The sequence below is a fragment of the Squalius cephalus genome (genome assembly GCF_949319135.1).
Source record: "Squalius cephalus genome assembly, chromosome: 3".
Classification (NCBI taxonomy): domain Eukaryota; kingdom Metazoa; phylum Chordata; class Actinopteri; order Cypriniformes; family Leuciscidae; genus Squalius; species Squalius cephalus.
In genome coordinates, this window is record NC_137124.1 from 18822668 (window position 1) to 18838949 (window position 16282).

The 16282-nt window shown below is 38.8% G+C and overlaps 1 protein-coding gene across 24 annotated transcripts in view; it reads left to right on the forward strand.

Annotated features, from left to right (window-relative positions):
- Positions 1 to 230: 230 nt before the first annotated feature.
- Positions 231 to 16282, forward strand: part of sox6 (SRY-box transcription factor 6) — a 147105-nt gene continuing 131053 nt past the window's right edge. For 11 of the 24 annotated variants that reach the window (XM_079865718.1, XM_079865723.1, XM_079865706.1 and 8 more), the window contains exons 1-2: positions 262 to 605; positions 3200 to 3316. The gene's annotated coding sequence lies outside the window, so the exon portion shown is untranslated. Of the gene's footprint in view, positions 606 to 1224; positions 1618 to 3199; positions 3317 to 16282 lie in introns of those variants that run through there. The other 13 variants (XM_079865726.1, XM_079865713.1, XM_079865704.1 and 10 more) reach the window with 6 other exon arrangements.

The following is a 16282-nucleotide window of genomic DNA, read 5'->3' on the forward strand; positions in this document are numbered from 1 at the left end:
AACAGATGACTTGACGCGTGAATATTTACAAATGTTTTTAACGCGAAATTGTATATGTCTAACAATATCCTGACATTTGAAAATGTACATCACCTGAGTTATTTTTCCACCTCACAATACACTATTCTACCCCACCTCTCTCTCTCTCTCTCTCTCTCTCTCTCTCTCTCTCTCTCTCTCTCTCTCTCTCTCTCTCTCTCTCATGTGTTGTCTGGGAGGGGGAGCCCTGCCTCTTTCCTCAGATCAATGCCCTGGCCACTCACTTTCTGATGTTGCACGACGGGAAATGCTTTGAATACTTGCGACATGGCCGCTTGCATTGATTGCCAAGATTGACAGCAGTAACCATCGTCTTCTGTCGCTTCTGTTTTAGAGTAGAGAGGAAATCGCGACAAATATACTTGCAACTGCTCTCAGCAGTTTTGACAGTTCAACTTCATACAGCCAAAGCGGGATTCCCTCTACGGTCAGTGGAAGCGACACACTTCAGTTTTCTTCTTTCTTTGCTTCTACACTCCAGTGTTCATTATCTTTAACCTGTTTCAAAACCAATAACGGGATACGGCGAAGACGAGCGCTTGTTTTGGTACCCTGCTCACATCAAGGTAAACTTTTATCATTGATAACCTGTCGTCCGTGATTTCGTGTCTTTTCGTCATGTTGTGTTTATCGTCTTTTTGGGGTCGTAACACCGCAGCTACCGTATCGATACATTCACGTGTTATTTACAGAAGCTTTACAGTAAGTGTCCAAACTATTTGAAAGGGGTTGCTTGTCCAGGATTGATATTTGTCTAAACGGTCATTTTCAACGAAGAGTGACGCATGATAGCCTACTCCGTAGACCGATGACGAGGAACGATTAAGAGCTTATTTCTTAACAAAAAACCGCAAAAATCTTGTCGACTAACAGAAAAAAGTTAAACAGACATCACCCAAGCGGTTCTTGTATGTTCTCCCAGCAGTTATAATGTTTTGTTTGTACTTCATTGTCCGCTATTGTAACTATAGTGTAGCCTGCTCACAAACGCACGCGCCGAAAGGAAACAATGATGCGCAGGTTTGATTTCTAACAATGTACGTATGAAAATAACTCCAGGTGCAGTGCTATTTAATTAGTTTTATTTCTGAGTAATAGATATCATGTAGTTGTCATCCGGACGGCGGATAAGTTCACTACACCGGAGGTAATTTCACTTTTGTCCACAGAGCGGTACTATTCATTGACAATAACGGGAGAAGCGCTGCTATAGGTGGTAGGCTACTGGCAAGTATCCGATTCGACGTCGTTTTAACTTTCTCTCTATTAAAAACTGGACATGCTTTGTGTTTTTAAAGATCAGACACCTTTCCAGCCCGCGAGAGGTAGCTAAGCAGGTAGTTAAAAAAAAAAAAAAAATAATGTTTGAAGGCAAAATTGTTCTCAAAGCGAGCATGGGAATTGTTTCTCAACTTTCGCTCGAGGTCATGCATATTGACCTTTGAAGAATGCATAAGCCATAAATTAAAATGAAGTCCTCATCTAAAGCTGAACCATTTAGAGACAATAAGCAACTTGGACAAGCAGACTCCTTTTAATCTCCCAGGTGCTCTGATATACAACTGCATTCAGACTAAAGTAAGTGAACTCCGGGAATTATTTCTTATTTATTTTATCAGAATGTGTGATATTTTATCTGAGAAATTATGGCGCTTATTAAAACGTTTGTTAACGTAGCCTACTTATCGCTTTTGTTTTAAAACGTCAAACAGATAGGCTATGTGTAGCCTAATAATAATAATAATAATAAAAACTTTACACAAAAAATCAAATAGCCTAGTAGTTTGAAATTACATTCACAGTGAATTTCTGTTCAAAATAAATCCAGTAAAATAATTTTAGCGTTTATTTTCCGTTATACGCGATTTACACTTTGCATTATCCTTTTTCTGCCTCTTTTTAAAGTTTCGTGCTGTACATGACGCTTTTGAGATTTCCAGAAACAGAGCGGTGAGGTAGCCTATGAGAGGACAAATGGAGCGCAATGTGTGTGAACTCAGTCTGTGGGACACCGATAGCCCATCATCTCATGGGTGTTTCCCAAAAGTAGACCCTCATACCACGCAGATAAGCCCTTTTTTCGACTGCTGCACGAGATGCGATAATATTTTAATAAGGAACATAACACAACACGCCGACGTAGGCTATGACGGAATGTATTGGTTTTTAAAAACTCCTGAAGCCCCCTCAGACACGTCAAACGGGACATTTAAAATATTACAAAAATTAATACACATAAATTACGTCTTGTTAAACACTTTCCCGGCGCTAGAAAGCGAAACACTCTCCTCCTTTTTTTCTTTTCGCAGAAACACAAAAGCTTTGTTGTTCCCGTCAGGGACGCAACCTGACACCTTAATTAAACACAGCTTAACTTTGCTAGTTTTTCTCTCCTGAAATTGTGTCTAGTCTGTAAGAATAACCGGGTGTCTAATAATACATTCTTGTCTTAAGTGAGAGGGGGCTGTTTGAAAAACAATCCCCTTGGCTTGTCCCTCTGTTGGGGTGAAGTTGAGCCCGTAATGGCATTTTGTTTTGAGCAGTTGCTGTTAGCTGTTCCCTCATAAGGTAAGATGGCACTGGAGCCCAATGGAACATTTATAATTAGACTGCCAGTTCAGCACATTGTCCTGATTGCTATACAGGGATGTGCTGCACGCAATATAGATAGACTTATTCACTGCCTTTGAGAAAGGGTCTCACCTATATCCCTTACATTTATTTACTTATTCTAAAGTCATGCATTTAAAAGACAGACCGTGGCCACCTGTATTAATTCATCGAGATTTAAAAAGGAATCAAATGTGTTATTTGCCAATACAGAATCTAATGAATTTATAAAAAAAAATCCCTCCTCTTTTATTAGGGTTAACACACTTCACAAATGTAGTACGCATCCGTGTTTTTTATTTTTATTTGTTTAACTTCACTGCTCGCTGTTTCAAGTTTAAACGCAGTATTCATGCAAGCTTATTTTTCATGCAGACTGGATTTTGCAAATGCTTTCTTTATGGACAGAAATGAAGTATGATTGAAGGTTTATGCGCAGTTTCATAACTATATTTCACAGACAAATGCACTTTCATTTTCGCTGAGATTAAAGCGTTTGAGATAATGACGATCTCCGTTGATGATGTTGTTGTTGTGTTTTTTTCTTCAGGACTTTCTGCCCGTGGATTTGGGGAGGAACTTGTGGTTTTGTGCAAGTAAAGAGCATTTCCTAACTGGATCCGGCGAGCAGATACCGACAGATCGCAGACGAACGCTTATGGTGCCAGTAAGTTCAGAGATTTGGACCGTATTCTATTCTGCGATGCCTCACTTGTCTTTGAATAGATCTTATGTTCTGAGACTTGACAGCTGGAATATGTATTTTAACACGTAGTGTGTGAAGTAGGGTTTTAGTTTTTTTTTTTTTTTTAATACTCTAATCATTCTTACAGTTCATGCGGATTAATACATTTTTATTAGAGATTATTATGCAGTGATGATAGCTTTGCATTTTTTAATTGAGGCATTTCATCGTTTAAGGGATTGAATCATGAGGCTCTAACTCGTTAAAACACTCGCGGAGTGTCATTATAATACCTTGCAGTGACTGAATGATTGTAATTTCATGCCATCAAAATGCATTTCATTTAATCTTTAAATGTGTTCAAAATTATTTTAAGATACATTTATACAAAATATAATTTTAAGATACATAAAAGATATCAGACCACTTTATTTGATACTCAGTGTTTCATATATAAATCATTTTGAAATGAGAGAATCACTTTTCTGTGCATGCAGGATATAATAAGTTCAGTTGTTTAGCTATAATTAAGTATGTTCTCTGTTATAAAGGGACTTTTGATTACTTTCTTGGGAACATTAATTGCAGAGCTGGCATCAGTTGAATGCATTATCAGTCCTAAAATCTGGACAGTAAATGAACTTTGAATAATTCTCTTTCATGTGCCACAGTCTGTTGTTTCTAGAGGTTGTCTGCCATATGTTTTAGTACTTGAGAAATATTGTCTCAGATTTCTCTACCAGTAATTTTGAGTTTTAATCAGTTTTCAATGGTTTTACACAGCTTTGGCATTTTATTTATTGCCTGTTTTATTATTTACATTTTCATTGACCTAATTTGGCCTTGCTTATTGCTCCCTACTTTAGTAAAGCAGTATGTCTTTAATCTTTGAAAAGATGTTGTTTATACGTCTTAAGTGGATGTATATCTTGAAGATAAAGTAAAGGATGAAGTGAGTGTAGCGTATAATTTTTTGAGCTCAAGCAGTTTATTTATGAACAATCACGTTCTTATCAGAGCCAATTCTTTCAAAATGATATTTCATCTAATCATTTATTAAACGAATACTCTTGTTTTAACTCTTGTTCATTTTTTATTTTATTTTTGTTGTGCAGTAGTGCGTATCCCAGTGTACAGTAACATATTTAGTGGAAAAGAGCAAGTTTTGAGGTTGTGTTAGATGCTCAGGTGTAAGTGTCGCCTATAGTTCTGTCTTGTATTGGAGGGGTTAGAACAGTGCCAGCAGAATCCTAATGATAAACAACACTGGAGGTAAACAACAGCAGGCCTGGTAAAGGTAAGCAGCACGCCAGCCGTAGGGGAGGAATGCATGAGGAGGAAATGTGGCAGCACATGTTGTGACATCTGTCTTTATAAGTGTTAGCTAATTTGCTGTGGAATATTTCAACAATGATCAAAACCGATGGCAACATGTTTATTAGAAGGCTTTTTTCCCCTTTTGTGGCAGAATCTCTCAAGTTTCTGGAATGTGTTATTGAAGCTTTGCTGCACTTTTAATTATAGTAAGTTTTGTCTACTAATTAGCGAAATAAGGAAGACACTAGGAAGGTGGCGTTTTCTTGTGGATGATATTCAGATCTTGAATGATTGAACATAAAGCATGAATTTCTTTTTGCAACTGCTTATTATTATGCACATGCTGATGTTTAAGTGCATGCAGTGTCTTTTCTCGCGGCCATCCACTGCGTTCCTGCAGAATGATAGATCATTGTCATCAAGGAAGATGGCACGCTGACAGCTGCTCGAGATCCCCAGGGCTTCTAGTATCTACTATGATTTAATGATTTACATAGGCAGGAATGCTGACCCTGGACGCACCGAAATGAAATCAAAGCTGTAACAATCAAATGACAGATAGTAAATAAATAGATATGTAGTCTTGTGAAGACCTTTAACATTAGGTCTTAAGTATTTCTTTCCTCCTGAGCAAGTATAAATTATCCAACCTATACTTATCTGCGGCTTAACAACACACCCAAATTGCAGTCTTGCTTCTGAAAAAAAGATAGTGAAGCTATAGCTTAGGAGGCCTTGTGAAATGCCAATACAGGTGGCCGTGTCTTTCAGCGACAGACTAAAGGCCTTTTTTCTCTACAACGTTTTGTTTTTTGCCCTTTTGCAACCTCAGGTCTAGATGTTGCTATGGCACAAGGATAAAAAATTAAAGACGTCTTTGATGTCCTCGACACTCTTTGTAAATGAAGGCCACGCTTTTTTGCCCTCCACTGAAAACGCATGTTCACCTGTGGCCTGATGCTGCACAATGAACTGGAGATATAGATGCTTTTCACTCCAAAATATTACTAAATGCTTTCTTTTCCTCATCCTCTCGCAGCATTTGCCTGATAACAGGATGTGCTAGCACAATAATAGAGCTGCTCTTTGAATGTGTTCCATCAATACACACTATTGCTTAAATCAAAATGTCCCGAACTTAGTGTTGCATGACACACAAAGCCTACATTTCTTTGAAATTAGGTGCATGACAAATATGCCTTCTGTATCATGAAATATTTTCCTATTGTTCTCTCTCCTAGCTCTTTTATAAGCACACATAAATATGTAGATTTAATGCTAGGGATCTCTGGGTCTGTGAGGTTGTTGACACTGGCTTTATTGGTGGTTATAATCAGCATGATCAGGTCTAGGCTGTGGTGTAGCATATTGTTTTTTTTTCTTTTTCAAATCAGAAGATGATTTCTGCTGTGCAGAGGAAGATTCTGAGGCCATTTCCATTTCAAAGGGGTTTGCTGTGCTTGCTGGCAGTAATTAAAATGCAGTGGTTTGGAGCCTGTATACACACACGCGCTCTGGGGTGGAGGGTTTGCTGGGAGAGAGTGAGCGGAGGGAACCGTGTGCAGGCGGTTGACTCCTGCATGCGTCTCCAAATGCACTTATAATTTTGTACAAATGTTTATGCCAGTCCGTGCTCTTTTGTGGAGAGCTTGTCTCCTGGCCAAAACCATTTCAAGACAAAGTTAGTTTGCTTTTTCCTTAACCTTCTTGTTGTGGCCGCTCTCTCCCTCTCGCTCACTACAGCTGTTCTCTGACACACACAGGCTTTGGCACATGCTTAACCTTTAATTGGTGCATGAATAAATAATAAAAATAAATCTGTTGATATGGACTCTGTGTTTAGGACTAGTCCTTTGCTGTTCGCAATTGTCCTTGCATTTTTTACTTCACCGCTTTCATCCTCCATTTATAAGTAATTATAATTAATATATAATGTAATTTATAAAAGTAGTAAATATTGCTGAATGGTAGATGTTTCATCTTAGACTTTTTAGACTTTGTGTCACTTTTTTATTGTAGATGCTGAGAAAAGTCTGCAGATGCTGTAGTGTTATATAGGCATCAAGTACTATGATTTTGCATAAACTTCTTGTTCATTTTTTACTATTAATAAGAGGTACTCTATGAATTCATCATGCTTTATTGGGGTAGGAATGATGTGTATTGAGTTTAGTATAATAAGCATTACATTTTTGAGACTCAGTAATTCCCTCTTACATGCCTGCAACTCCACTAAACAACAAATTTAGTAACTTTTTACTCTAGTATTTATCACTTTCACAATGTGAATTTCATATTACATCATCTTATGGGGAAAGTGTGCTGTGTTAGCTAAATCATTGTCAAACACGGATTAAGGGAATCAGGACGGTGTTGGGAGCTAGGCACTATTTAGTTCGAGATTTGTGATAATCCTGGCCTTTCGTGGTAGAGAATAATTGATCATTATCCTAAAATGCTATGTGTTCCATTACAAAGGGATTGTGCAGCCCCCGGCAGAAGACTCCGCCCACTCTGAATGCTCTGCTATTAGATCAAATGTGAGCCAGTAAGATCAAGCTGGCAGATTGCCCTCTACCTAACTCTCATAGTACGCATGTGATTAAGCAGGTCAATATGTGATGCTCCAGATTCCTTTAAGTCTGTCTTATGTGATGGATCACAAACCACTGTAAGTTAATCCATGATGACATGATGTCCATAATATAATGTTTAAAATGTTTTATATACACAATTTAATATGTTTCATATATACATATATTTTATATAGTTGATGTACTTTAATCAGTTGTTCATTCTAGCATGTTCGGGATAGAAGGCTTGATTTAGCCCTCACAACATAGAAAATTATTTTTGTTAAGAACTGTCAAAGAAATATCCACCCTGAAGTTGAGTTCCTCTTAAGACAAAAGGGCCTTTGAATTCCCCGGGACTTTTCTGTTTTGTGAAAGAAACCCTGTTGCTATCTTCTTAAACAGTTTTGTAATGAATTAGACTTTGTTTTTTGTGTTAATGAGAATCTTCTAGAATGAAGAAATGCTGAAGCTTGGAGCTAATTGCAGGCATGTTTTTTGATAGGACATCTAAAAGTCTGGAAATTTTTATGGAAAAAACAGGAGATTTGATGCCAAAATCACATCACCCACAGTTTCTGTGTATGTGTGGAAACTCAGGATGCAAAATGCCAGAAGCAAATTAAAGTGACAAAGGAGGTTGGTAAGGAGAAGGGAGGAATGCTGTGGCTGTGTGTCTGACAGTAGTTCAACTGAAGTATTTTATAAACCAGCCCCTTTTGTTTCCTATTCTGTGATTATGTGCACCCGCTTGCAGTTTTAAAGGCTTTCTGCCGTCGGTGTACATGTGCGTCACAAGAAAATGGCTTCAGCAGACCAAACCACAAGTGTTCTCTCTCTCTCTCTCTCTCCCTCCCTCACACTTATCTCCATCTCTCCTTTCTTTCTTTCTGAATAAGAAAAAGGCTCTGCTACCTGACTGCCAATGTAATAAGATGTAGTGCAGCAGCAAACAGACAGATTGAGAGAAAGCCCTCGACTATCTTTATGGATGTGTCTATGAACAGCTTTTGATGATGGGTCAAGTGGTGACAGCAACTGATGTGATAAGTGTGTGTGTGTGTGTGTGTGTGTGTTAGCTTGATCTGCCATTCTAGCCTTCACAGTTTAGAGCGCGGCTTGTCTCAATGGTCTCTACGTGAAGAGACTCAGCAGTTAATGATGTTGGTCTTAATTCAGAGCTGGGAGCAACTGTATGGAGTGAAGAAGGTTCCAGAAGATCCCATAGGGATCATTCATCATTCCTGGGGTCATGGCACTACTGGCTTTAAGATAGTGGACATGAAAACTCTAAAGGTGCGGTCAATTCACCATTGTTTGGTGAATTTTCATGTGCAAAATAGTCCACACGAAATCCAATCCATATAATCAGGAATTTCGCTTGAGGGTGAAATATTTTCCAACACAGATTTCGAGTTCAAGTTCACATCACTTCTTGGTTTGAAAGTGACTTCTATGGGAGCCGTGCTTCATATATCGCTACACAATTGACAATAGACAATGGACCTTTTTTTTGCCTGTGAAATTTAATGAACATTCGTTGTTGTGACTAAACCTCAATGGTAAAATTCAGTCCCACTATAGATTTCACACTCAGTTCTCATCCATACATACGCAAGCAAAGACATCTCATCTTCTTGAGAATTCACATTTAAAGTATGGACACGCTTAAAAGCTGCACATTTTGTGGTGTTGTTGAGGTAATTTATTATACGTTGAAAGTGAAGTCTTTCCTCTTCCGCTCTCTCTCTTTTTGGCTTTGCCAGGATGTATTAATCACACCAAAGTGAAAACACCAGGCTGGAAAAAGTGAATGTTTTCTTGCAGAGGAAAACAAATTGAAATTGAATAAAAAAAATTACCCCCTTTTTCATTAGTTTGTCATGTTAAATCTTTGGGCAGGAAGGTCTACGAACATAATTTAAGCCCTAATTTTTCTTATGAGTAGTTGTGGTGTCAAAAGGGCTGTAATGTAGTGATTTAAAAAAAAAAAAATGTATAGGATGGCAGAAATCTGTTGAAATAATGGAGAGAATATTGCGGTTATGCCTCCCCTGCATATCTTTGGAGCCTCTTTGACATCTATCAGCATACCCACACTGGCACTCAAAAAATCACTCTGAATCACTCATCGAAGGCCAGAGTTTAGGAACATACGAACTCCACAAAAAGAGAGGGAAGCTGGAATAAAGGGAAGATCCTGGCAGGCTTACAGCCCCACCAGCCTTTTTCCACCGGCGGGCATGTCGTCCTGCGGCGCTCCGTCATGGGCCTGCAGCTGAAAAAAGCCCACTCATAGCACACACTGTTTCTCTAGCAGGAAAGAAACCGAAACTATGACACAGGGCTAAACTAAACCCCCGAGACCTGCCAGGATGCAAATAAGACATTTTCTCCACAACACTTGTCGCCCCAGAGCCAGGGCTTTTTCACCTTGTTGCAGTTGGTACTAGAGCCGGGAGCTGCTCCTGCTGTTACCTTGAAAACACTTGTCTTCTCCTGATTCATTTATAGCAGCTTCTACTACTATTAGAGTGTTACTTAAAACTTTATTTAAGCATTGTATTAATATTTCAGAGTGCCACATGTTGGTAATTGGGGAGCGGTGAGGTGCATGCGCACTTAGGGGATGCAAGCTTGAGCGATGATGGCGCATGAACGACTTGCGGTGTGGTGTCAGAGGGGAAGAATGTTTTCTGTCTCTGATTGGAGGTGGTACTTAGATGACAAGAAAGAGAAGTTGTGAAGGGGGAGGGAGCAGTGGAAGAAAGGAGCAAAAGATGGCCCTACTCTTCTTCACTGTTGCTAAATTTATTCCATCTGCAGGGTGGAGGAGTTTGGGCTGACTCCAGACCAGAGAGAGGCTTCTAATTAAATCGTCATCATTATCAACTTGTGGTCAACGATCATCCTAGAACGCTCGCTCTTCCAAGATGAACATGGAACCAGAGAGGCTTTTCCTTCAAGCCTTGTGTTGGACTGAATTAGAAAGCGAAAAGCAGGATAGGAAAGTGCTACACAGTTTCTCTTTTCTTTTTTTCTTTTTTTGGCATAGGGTGAAAAAAGGCACTCATCCACTTCCACTCAGGGTTAAACAATTACTGCACATGAGAGGGAGGTAGAGGAATCTTAGCTGAGTCTGCTAGACTTGCTCGATTTCAGGGGGAACATTAGCTGTAGCGTTAGCATGTTCAAACCTGTAATAATTTCAATTAGAGCTGATGGGCGTGTTTACCATATTTGGATCAGTACTGTTTGGGAAGTGCTCCCCTTAAGGGCTGACAGCTCTTAATACGGTATTCCAAGCATAGATATGTGAGTGACACTGAAGAGTGCGTTAAAATGCTTTATCAAATCATAATTACAGCCCCAGTGATTAAAGGGGAAGTGACTCTGATTAGAAGAGTTTCTGGGGACGTGGAAACGGGATGAATATTCAAATGGGAAAGGCAAGGAGAAATATTATTTAGAGTTTTGTTTTTTCTTCTCTCTCTCTAGAGTGAGGTATGTGTCTGCCAGACTGCTGTGCAACCACAATGCTATGATATCATCTTTACCAGACAGATTTCATCTGGGCCCTTTCAGCTCTAGCTATTGGGCAGAAAATGTGCATACAGATATCGGCACATTAATGTTCAGCTTCTCGCTCTCTCTCTTAACCCTCTGATGTATGGCATTGTCTATAGTAGATGTTTAGAAGCAATTTTAAATCATTTAAATTGTGTTCCAGAACACTTTGAGTGATTACATTCGAGCCTTTCACATAATTCTACACTTTAAAAATGAAACCGTACATGGAAGAACTTTTTGGAGAACCTCTAGGCACCCTAAGTACATTACACGATATTTGAGGCACCCTCATGAGGTAGAGATTCTCCAGAAGGTTCAAACTGTCTAAGGCCCTTAAGTCCATGATTCTTCAAGTAGGCCTATCTTTTCATATATAGTGTTCATGGTATGTCATTGTGTGTGTGTGTGTGCGTGTGTGTTTTTAATTGATGGCAATTAAGAGAAAATATATATAATATTTTTATATTGTAATTTTGAGGCTAAAAGAACATTAGAACATTTATTTATTCATGTATATCAATTTTGTTTTATTTTTTAAACAGCTTGGTTTGAAGTCATATTTAGAACTTTTTATTAATTTAATCGGTCTTGCAGAGGGTTAACCTGCTCATTGGGAATATATCGAGTGAATTTTTTTTCTCTATTTTGTAGTGTCTTAAGTTCTGTATGGCCAATGTACAATGGCTGCCAAGTATAATCAGGGAAAACAAGGGTGGGATGGACGGCATTTGACTGTTTTTGTATTCTATCAGCCTGGCATGCGGGCTTAATGCAGAGGACTTTCAGAGCAAATTGGACTTGAATCTGTGAGGAATGTGAAGGGGAAAATGTCCTCCCTCTCTCTCTCTCTCTCTCTCTCTCTTGCTCACTCCTTCTCTCTCTCTCTCTCTCTCTCTCTCTCCCTCTCTCCACTCTGTTGCGCTTGGAGAGCTCGATGAGAATCACACGTTTTTGTGAACTTCAAGGTATGCACTGTTTAAGCAAAGGAGATAAAGGAGCGTATTATTAGTGGCCGTCTTCAGCAGGCAGATTAGGATTGCTTGAGTCTTTTCTCGCCTCACCTTTGTGAGCCTCAAACACTGACTGCCATGTGATAGCCTCTTTTTATGAATAATTTCAGAGAGCGTTCATAAAATGTAGGCTGTGAAATAGACAGCGAGAGCCTTACAATTTTACAATTTCACAACCGACTTCCCTCTTAGAATGACAGTGGCTAACCTGACTATTACCGCTTTTGATTTCAGCAGGGCATGGTTTTGCGCTCTGCGAGCTATACATAAAAAAGCTTAGCGCCGACTCTGAATTTATGGCTAAATGCTGCTTATCTGGCAGCCTTTTCAAACACTTTAGAAAAGAGTTGTATTTTCAGCTCACTTCAAAAAATTCCCGCCTGTGTTGTTGTGTACTTGAGCCTCGGCTCTGTTGTGAGCCGCACAAAATAGAAGTAGTGCAGTATCGATATTTTATACAGATGGGATTCTTTCAGCATGCACACACAGATATGGCATGTAAACAGCAGTGATGTGCAGATGTTTCAGGTGAAGGCAAATTTTTATGCTCTATTCATATACATTTCTTTGAATTCTTTGGAAGGTGCAGGACTCGATTGTGTGTTTAGCATGTGTCGTGTTGTATTCACATCACACCCAGCTCTTAAACACCTTCCCACATGCCTCCTCAAATCCCCACATTTATTTATTTACGTTTCGGGTTCCCTCCAAATCTTCCCTTCGAAGCCCAGTAGGCAGGGCAAATTTACATTGCTGCATAATCTAAGATACATTTGAAAATAGTGTGTGGCGAACAGTAGTGGTGGTGGAAGCCTCCTGATATTTTCATTGGAGCGTTGTCAGCTTTTCTAGAGAATAATATGAACCATGTGTCCCGTTTGCAAGAGAAAATTAGAGACCTTTCATGTGACCCACCTGTCGTGCTTTCAGCGGTGATAATGTTAACCTCATGTCAGCATCAACGGCCACTAGAGCTATAGAGCATGTGCGTGTCGACACCAGGGGAGCTTCTCATCTCGCTAGAGTCCCTGCATTTGACACACATTCATGGACCTCGCAGGGAAAGACTGTTTCTCGTAAGAGAAACAGATCTCACAAACACACATGGTTCATGGTAGTAGTTTTTCCGTCTTTATTTTCTTCTCAGTTTTCCTTTTTTCCCCCTCTGTTTTTGTTAGCTTCTCAACTGTTGTGTAGTTTTGAGCATTGGGGTTCCTCATGGTTCCTCAAGGTTCCTCGGGTTTCATGTGGCCTGTGCCATGCTGTAATAGGTTTCTTGGGCATGATTGGAATATAATAACCATTTTACAGTGTTTCTTTTACCCCCCTATGTGCTGAGAAAATGCAAAACGTTCACGAGCACCACAGGGCATATCGTTGGACCTGTGATGTCAGTTGTTATTGCTGGATGCGTAGGATAGGAAAAGTTGGATTATTTTCCAAAAATCTACTGTGCGAGAAGCATTATGTCACAAAGGCGACATTGTAGCCAGTTGGGTGTGTTGCAGTGTGGGTCCGTGTATGTGTGTTTTGTGTGCCTCCCAGCTCGCTTTCTTATTCTAGCCTATACATTGTCCAACTGCCCTCAAGTACACGCTTGACGTGCGTCACACCACTCCCGTGCAGAAATCAATGGAAACTGTTCCATACAGTATATCAGCTTCATAGTGGAAAAAACATTATATTACGCCTGTCCATTTTTAAACCTCAGTCACTATATGGAAACTTAGAGTGTGTCTTAAAAGGTATAGTTCACTCAAAAATGAAAATTTTGAAACCTTCTTTCTTATGCAGAACACAAAGTTTTTTTTTTTTTTTTTTTTTTTTTTTTGGTCTGTAGAAGGAAAGTTAATAAAGTACAAAACAACATTTTTCGAAATCTTTTTTTTTTTTTCAGGAGAAAAAGGGTCATACAGGATTTATTGTTCTTAAGGTCATGCATGTAATTGATTACATCATTTTAATTTTGGTTGAACTATCCCTTTAACGGCAGTTTCAGCACTGTTATTTAGATCGTGGCTTTCTAACAATATTAGACTTGGTAGATTATAGCTCTTTGGCTTGTTGCGAGAGGGCATAGAAAGACCAACAATAATCTCACCCTCCGACTTGCCTGCACTGGTCATGTGACTGTAATTTGGCCAAGACACCCACGATCACTGGGACGGAGTGGATTTCTTTAAAGCTGTCCTCCATCAGCGGTGTACTCCAGCCTGATTGCCTTGTGCAAAATGAGAGCATCATGGGAAAGGACGTGCATCTAATAGCTAACTGAAGAACCACGCATATCTTGTTTTTCACTAATTGAATTCTGCACTAAAATATGCTGGCAGGAGCCCTTACCTTGTTTGACTTATTTATTGCCTGACTGGAGAGGTAATTTGACCTCCTCATTTCAAAGACTCTTTTTTTCCTGCAGAAAAGGAGTGTTAAACTCAATTACACCACCGATCAGTGACTCAAACACTACATTTGTTTTCTCTGAGGGGGTAAGAAGGGAAACACAGAGAAGAGAAGAGCTCTCTCTATCTCGTACAGTCAGAGAAGCTGTAGTATATATGGCAGAGTGTGTGACTCCCAGTTATGTCAATTGAGATTTGTGTCCATCGTTTAAATCATTTTCCTCTCTAGAAAATTAAGAACGAAGAAGAATTCTCAAGCCAACAATTTTTTTTCACTCTTATTAATGGATTCGTTTGCATATGCTGAGTGATTGTGGATTTTGAGGTGATTTTTTTTTTAGAAATAAAAGAGAAAATTATTTTTTTTCAATGGTTAAGATTTACATTTGTGCTGGCATTGTTGCTGTAAGACTTTTTAAAAAGAGTTTTAGAGAGAATAGATGTAAAAATCAAAAGCGTTATGAATTATTTAATGATCTTCATAGCACAAATCCTCCCATTGAACTGAATCAAACACAGTGAAAACAGGAATTTGAGAATGCTGTTGAACTTTAAAAAGAAATTTAGAGATTTTTTCCTTTATTTTTGCTCTAACCTTTGCTCTGCCTGAGAAAAACACAGCAGAATGCTTCTGGATTTTCATGAAGCCACTAGTCAAAACCCTAGAGCACAATGTGCTCCTCCCTGCTTTGCTGGTAAAAGAATTAAAAGTGAACTTGTGCAGGAAGAATGCAAGTACCAATGAGTCGTAACCTCTTTTTTTGTTATTCCATCATTCATATCGAGACCTGAAATATTTTTCAGATTTTACATACCACAAAACCCATCATTGGGGAACCAAGGCCTCTCATGGCATACTTAATTGAGGTTTCTTCTATTCCTCTAATGGAGAATACTGCACACAACTTCTTTTTCCTCCTTCTGTGTTCTTGACCATGTCTCTTCATTTAAATTGTCTCTGTTCATTCATAGAGAATGTGAACCATGAAGGTTTCAATTCAATTGCAAATGTAATATTTGAAAAATGGGACTTTGCCATACACACGCTCCTGCGTCTGAACAAGAACAAGACAAATAATTTGTGTGCAACCGCCGGGCCTGGATGTAACCTGATCTTTTCTGGATCGATTGATTCCATTCTGGTGTAATTCACCATATGATTGACTTTCAGCACGGCTTACCGTTGGAAAAATATCCCTGTACAGGCTGCGGCCTTAAATAGCGTAGTAATTTGAATACAGATGCTTGCTGCTTAGACCTTGTCACTGGAAATGACTCTGAGTCAGGAGACAATTGCAGGTTGATTATGTTGCCACTGACAGAAGTTGCAGGTTCTTTGTGCATCAGACATATTTGCATTTAAATGCTTATTGTAGGCAGCCGAAGCATATCCACTCTGATTGTCTGCACGACCTGTCTTTTTATATTTGTCTGAAAAACAAAATCAAATGAATTGCAATAAGGGATAATCTGTATGGGAATTATTCTTTCCAATGGTAAAAGGCACATCAATCAATTTTTTTAACTTGTTTTCAGGCTTTAGTTATCAGTCACATAATGTCTTTCATCTCCTTATGTTTTATGAATACGATTTGATCTGCATCTGTGTAATTTATCTTAATATTCGCTGTGGCTGCACAATTATTGTATAAAATTTATATAATAAAATACCTATTTTATTTGGGTAAACTGTGCAAAGTTCTGAATCTCACGAATGGACCGGATATAATCAATAAAAGCTTTTTTTTTTCTTTTTTTTTTGCTGCATATCTCAATTTAGTGTTTATCAGGCGTTTCCATCTAAGATACATGCAAGAGTCACAGCTTTAACTGCTGAAATTTTTTTTTTATTAATTTTGCAGCCCATACAGTAAAACAGGTAATATTCTCTCTGAAATTATTCATTTGAGTGAGTGAATGTTCAAACGTTCAGCAATAATTTGTTGTTTTATCCCTCATACTTGACCTGTTTGTGCATGTCTTTGCCTTTATCCACATATGTTTCTCATGTCCATTGTGTGCGTATTATACCATAAAAGTGTGTGTGTGTGTGTGCAAGGCAGGTGTGTGTATGTG